Here is a 6,733-nt window from a genome sequence, read left to right on the forward strand (position 1 = left end):
AAATGTTCCCTGCTTTCACTCAAATCATAGAAACGGATAAACTGGAAGCATCTCATTCCAATATAGAATAATGATATATTTAACATTCAGAGGAAGAGAATGAAATACCTGTGAGTCATAGGATTCTGGCTCATTAAGGTGAAACAGCACTCAACAAATTGATTTGAATGTGTGTGTGTGTGTGTATGTGTGTGTGTGTGTGTGTTAAAAAAGATGTAAGCCAGTTAATGTTTTAAAAATTATTCAGATTCCTATTGAGAAAATGCATTATAATATGACTGATACATAAGCTCCTTCAGTTTACTAAATCATATTTATGAAAGGTCCACTTTTTATATATTTTTAAGATTTTAATATTTTTGAGGCATTTTGGTAAGAAAGAAGAAACACAAGTAGTTTAAGGGGACTGAGTCCTTTTTATTTTCAAAATCCTATAACAAAATGCTTGTTCTACGATGAGATTTGTTTCAGGATTGGGCAAGTGATATATTTCCCAGGGAATTTTCCAGTGGTTCCTGAATATTGTAGAAATTATCACTCCAGGTTTCCAAAATTTCGACCGCACAGATTTGAAAGATGGAAGGTTATAAAAATAGTTTGCAGAAGAGCTCTCAATGATGAATGGTAAGCTGGAAAAAAAGCATAAGTAAAAATGCTTTTCCTTTGTTGTCTTTATTATCTTTGAAACACAACATTCTGCATTGACATGATAAAACATTGGGAATTAGAAGTTCTAGAGGCAGAAGGAATATCAGCAGGTGACTACAGCAATATCCACTTCTCTGGCCCTCCACATGAGGTTGAACACAAAATAAATTTTAATTATGGCTACCAATTCCATGTTGCTTAATGTAAAGGGAGTCTGGGAAGGGAGGCGTGGTCTAAATAGAACAAAGCAAGTGAAAACCTCAGAAACCCACCGAGATGATTATTTCTTAAGGAACATATATAATTCCTAAAAATAAGTTTGATAAATATTAATATGAAAGAAAGTCATAATCTTCTCTCATTGCAATTTCCCAAATTGAACGTATGCTTTACCTTTTATGACCTAAAAAATGTCATAAAAATTTGGAGTGTAATATTAGTTCTTTGTTTTCCAGTTTGGTAATAGGTGTAGTGGTAGTGGAAAGGGAAGGTAGATAAGTAATATAAACCTAGCTTTTTCTTAGTAGACAGTATTGTTTACTGGTCCAGATAAAATTCGCCAATTGAAATTTTTTGTTTATGTCACAATTTTTACATTTTCTTCTTGATTTATAATACTTTGAGTATGAAAATTAAACTTAGTATTACTCTCCAACTTAGGTATTTTTATATTTAATATAGTTGCATAAAGCTATATAAATAGCTCTTAAGTTACTCTTGAAAATCAAGTTGTTTGAACTAGAAAAAATGTCAACACTGTTATATTCACATATTGTAGTCTCTGAGAATATAATTTACGCATTTATGAGATTGCCTCAACGTACAATTTTATTTTGTCAAACATACCCACACTATTATGTTAATGTATGTTCATTTTTCTTTTTTGTTATTATAAACTTGTACCAGACACTCTTAGAAAACCACATAACAGGAAAAATTGTTTCTCATTTTTAAGGAATAATTTGTAACATTAACAGCATACAGTGGAAAACCAGAGTGAACCACACCCATTAATAATACAAACATCCCAAAGTGCAAAACTACCAGCAGACCCAGTAGATTATAAATGACAGAAACAAAAATATTATTTCCTGAAGATGTGAAAGGAAAGTAGGTCTGAGAGAAGGACAGAATCATCCTTCATGCCTGTTTGGTGATACTTAACAGGCCAGAGAAAAATATAACAATCTGTCTCCAATGCTCAGAGACCTGCACAAAGACCTATTTAGAATCTAGGTGACAGCACTGAAGACAAATAATGGATTAAGAAACAGAAATATAATGGCCATTTTTACTGCAGTATTTTATTTTCCCTTGAGAAGTTACACCAATGGATTGTAAAGTATAGTGCTCCACTTTTCATATAGTCTAAGAGACTGGTCTTAAAGCTAGGAAGTTATTCGAGGCAGCCACTTGACAATTATTCATGCCACTAAAAATATAAGTATAATCAAAAGTCCTGAAATTAAAAAAAAATAGCATTGTACTTGGATATGGAATGAGATAATAGACTACACTTAGATAAAAATTACTTTTTAGGTGCTCAGTACATAGAAAAAGAACATCCACACTACCTCCTTTCCCTGAGCCCTTGACATTGAACACTACTGGAAAATGGTCAACTCATTTTTACTACCCTTTACTCCTTAATGCTTTAGAAAGGTCTACATGCTCTTTAAGAGCCCAACCATGAGATTTGGTCAAATGTTGTACTTCTAAGTATGTCTCTTTGTCTTAAAAAGTAGAGATAATATGCCTAAAATGTCAGTCAAAGATGTAATTTAATATGGTAATTAATTACAATAACAGTGATAGACCTGTCACCAAACTAAAGAAAATTGTACAATAAAGTTCTAGGTGATGTCAATAAACAGAATTTGTATATGTTGGTTACCAATACAGTCTGGAATAGATATTTTCACCTTTCATGGAACATTAAAAGTACCTGAGAAGGTTTTAATGCAAATTGCTAGGTCACACACTAGATTTTCTAAATGTGGGAACCTGGAGACTATATTTATTAAAAGTCCTCCAAGTGGTTGTGATATACATTCTGGTTTGAGAACAATCGGTTTAGACTGAGAATCCTTATTTTACTTAATCCTAGGTATGTATCTTTTTGTTCCTAACAGAATCAAAAGTGTAAAACTTGTCGTTTATATTAGTCTTACATTTGAGAATTTAACTAATATTTTTCCCATCTTAACATTTTAGTTTATCTGTGTGTAGGCCTGACTTGTTTAGAATTTTTTCCCATAAGTAGCTGACGAACATATTTAAATTAAAAAAAATCACTCCACTTTACAAGTACCAATTAATGTGAACTGAAACAAGTCATTTTGTTTTCACTGATAAAACTTACAAAAATAGGATGGAAATGATTATGTTTAGTGTGTTTCAAGGTTCAGAAAGATATCACTAAACTGAAAATGCACTTTTAAAAAAGAGTATGTCTAGATGGAATATTTATTAATGATATATATTAATGCTATTAATGATATTTATTAATGAAAACCAGTCCATTCTTTGACCAGAAACCCACTTCATCACAACATTTCAAAGACTTTACTTGTCAGGCTTTTCTCTTGCTCTAAGATCCCATCCTTACCGAATACTCAGAGCTACTCAGGCATCATCCCTCTCCACACTGAATCAGAACTGCAGCACATCTTGCTTTCTTGATTGCTCCCAAGCAGTCTTCACACAAGGAGATTTAGTTAAAATTTCTGAAAAAGAGAGGGTATTACAATACCACACCACAAAATTAACAAATGTGAATTTTAAAAGTCCTGTTTATATGCATTGGTGAATACTACACGTGTATGTGAGTATAAAATATATCTTTTATCCTTTTTTCTTATTTTGGAATAATAGCCATATATTCAAAAAGGTGATAGTTACTTTTAATTTAAAATGAAGAAGTGGAACAACACATAGTAAGAGCTATCTGTACCCTGACAAGGGAAAAAATAGCCTAACACAATTTTTTAAAAATATAACATTACTAAAACTTCCTGTGCTTCAGATTTCTGGTCTATAAGACAAGTGTACACCAGTACCTCCTGGAGCTCCTGTATAATTTAAGGATAAAGCACTTTAAACAGTTTCACAAATGGTATATACTCAATAAGAATTTGCTATTACCTCTTTCCTTCTTTTATTTCAAACTGCATGAATATAAACAATATCCCAGAATCTATTAATTATACCACTAACCATGAATTTATCTAAATAATTCACTTTGTTTTTCCTCACCAATTTGGATCTTAAGTTATTTTCTAATATAAATTTGTCAACAGAGAGAGAGGTTCCTGAGAAGCAAATACAAGAACAATCAATCTTCATTATTTAGGATTCCATAATTGTGAATCATTTACTTGCCAAAATTAATTTGTAACTGCCAACATTTATACAATGGTGCTTTCACAGTCATTTGTGGACATGTGCAGAGGGGCAAAAATTGTGAGTCACTAGCATTTTCAACTGAGATCTCATGGCAATGCTCTGCCTTCTTGTTTCAGCTCTCACATATAAGCAAGTGTTCTTTTCATGGTCTATTTATTACGATGTTTTTCTCATTTTCATGCTTTTTGTTGGTGATTGAGCTGTATAAAATGGCCCCCAAGCATAGTGCTGAAGCGCTGTCTAGTGTTCCTGAGTACAAAAAAGACTATGATGTGCCTTATGGAGAAAATGTGTTAGATAAGCTTCACTCAGGCATGAGTTACTGTGCTGTTGACTGCAAGTTCAATGTTAATGAATCAACAGTATGCCATAACCAGAAAAAGAATGTGGAAATTTGCCAGTCTGTCCATGAGCCCATTCAAGAAAGCACTAAAGTAATATCTATAGTGTGTAATAAAGTTATAGAGCCCATTCAAGAAAGCACTAAAGTAATATCTATAGTGTGTAATAAAGTTATAGAGAGGGTGGAAAAGAGGTTCAATAGGTGGATTCATGAGATAAAAAACAGATTTTTTTTTAAGTATAGTATATAGCATTATTGTGAAGCACAAAAGCTGAATCATGCTCAAGAAAATGTTGAACACTTCTTGGCTACTGCTGGCTGGCTCACATGTTTCATTGGAGAATTCTACAGGTCAGGAGTCTTTGGGAAAAATGTTTAAGTTACTTGCTAAGTATAAAAGGGTTATGTGGAGGAGTAAGTTTTCAATAGTGATGAAACTGGAGACTGACTTGTTTTACAAGGACATTGGCAAATGAACCTATTTAATGCAATAGTCTCCACAGTCAGTCCTTGGCTTTACATCATTCACAAGCCATATAGTAAACTAGTGATGAGAAATATATATTAAATAAGGTTTCTTTAAACAAAAACTAAGATAAAGCCAGGTTAGGTATTGATTGATGAAAATGTTGTGACCAGAGGCTTGCAGGAACCTAACTCAGCATTTCCCCTAGGAGCAAAGGCTCTGTATTACCTAATTCAGTGTTTTGAGATGAACTTAGAGAACGTAATTGCCACAAATAATGACTGTTGACCATATCTGTCTTGATAGCTACATTTTTACTTTAGATTAGGATGTGTAATTCTGTTTTTATTTTTACATGTTTTTTCTCCTATCTTCATATTTTCCTATTTCAGAGTGTATCATTCATAATTACTGCCAAGGTTAAATCCTCAACTGGCCTCTTTTTCTTTATTTTTTAAAATTTTCATAATTTTTTTTAGAGAGAGAGAATGTGTGTGAGTAGGAAGTGGTGCAGAAGGAGAGGGAGAGAATCTTAAGCAGACTGAGCATCCAGCTGGACGTGGGGCTCCATCTCATGACCTCAAGATCATGACCTGAGCCAAGATCAAGAATCTGACACTCAACTGGCTAAGCCACCCAAGGTCCCCACAACTGATCTCTTTTAATTTCAGTTATTCATGGTTGCTGTGTTCTATTTTGCCTCTCAAATCATCATTTCCAATGTTCATCATTATTATTCTAAGTTTCATGTTTTCATCCTTTATGATCATTCTTCAGTCTAAAGTAATTTGCTCTGCATTTCTTTAATGGAGGTCTACTGGTAACAAATTTCTGAGTTTTCTTCTACCTGAAAGTGCTGCTATACCTTCATTATTGATAGATATTCTTTGTTGGATATAGAATTCTGAGTAAATAGTTCTTTTATTTTAATATTTTAAAGTTTTTACTACTATTTTCTGGCCTCCATTGTTTCTGATGCAAAGTCAAAGTTATTTCAAATAACTGTTCCTCTGAATGTTGTTTGTCATTTCTATGGTCATTATGACAATTTTCTCTTTATCTTTGGCTTTCAATAACTTAAAATGATGTATTCTTTTGTTATTACCACACTTGTAACTTGCTGAAATTCTTTAATATAAATATTTGTGTCTTTTATCAAATTAGGGAGCTTTTCAACCATTATATTTTCAACCATTTTTTTCTTTTCAGTCTCTGTCCTTTTTCTGGAATCCTAATTACACATATAACAGAGATTATGATATTGTCACACCAATCTCTCAGGTTGTTTTCATATAAAACACAAATTCATATCATAATTCACTTATATCATTCATATTGTATCATAAATTTTTTCTTCTGATCATGTATAAAGACACCATTTGGGAAAAACTCATTGATGTATTGATTGAGTTCTCTCCAATGATGAAAGCTATCTAGTTTTTCTAATAAATGCTTCTTAACTGTCTGAATTCATCTACCCTTACAGCATTCAATGCTTTCATATTAAAAAGGCTATTGGATTCCTGTTGAACACATTCTAATATACCAGAACAAGACATTCTGAAAGAATCATAGTTTTCACTACAGCCATACACAGCACTGCATTTCTATCAGTTTGTATTTTTCTAAATTCTTCAGTGAGTTGGCATTTCTCTCCTTTCCTCTCTTTGCACAGTAGGGCCCTTATTAGTCTGGTTTTGTGTATTTGCCTTTTACTGTGGGTGTAAATATTCACTAAAGACTATGGTTGGTTTTCTAGCTGTTTCTACTTTTGTGGCACCAAATCTTTGATTGCCCTCTTCATCAAAGATATTCTTGGTGTCTCTTTGAGATGCCTGGAAATAGATTTAACTGAATTCAAACACTTTTTT

The sequence above is a fragment of the Canis lupus genome, chromosome 15 (assembly GCF_011100685.1).
Source record: "Canis lupus familiaris isolate Mischka breed German Shepherd chromosome 15, alternate assembly UU_Cfam_GSD_1.0, whole genome shotgun sequence".
NCBI classification, from domain to species: domain Eukaryota; kingdom Metazoa; phylum Chordata; class Mammalia; order Carnivora; family Canidae; genus Canis; species Canis lupus.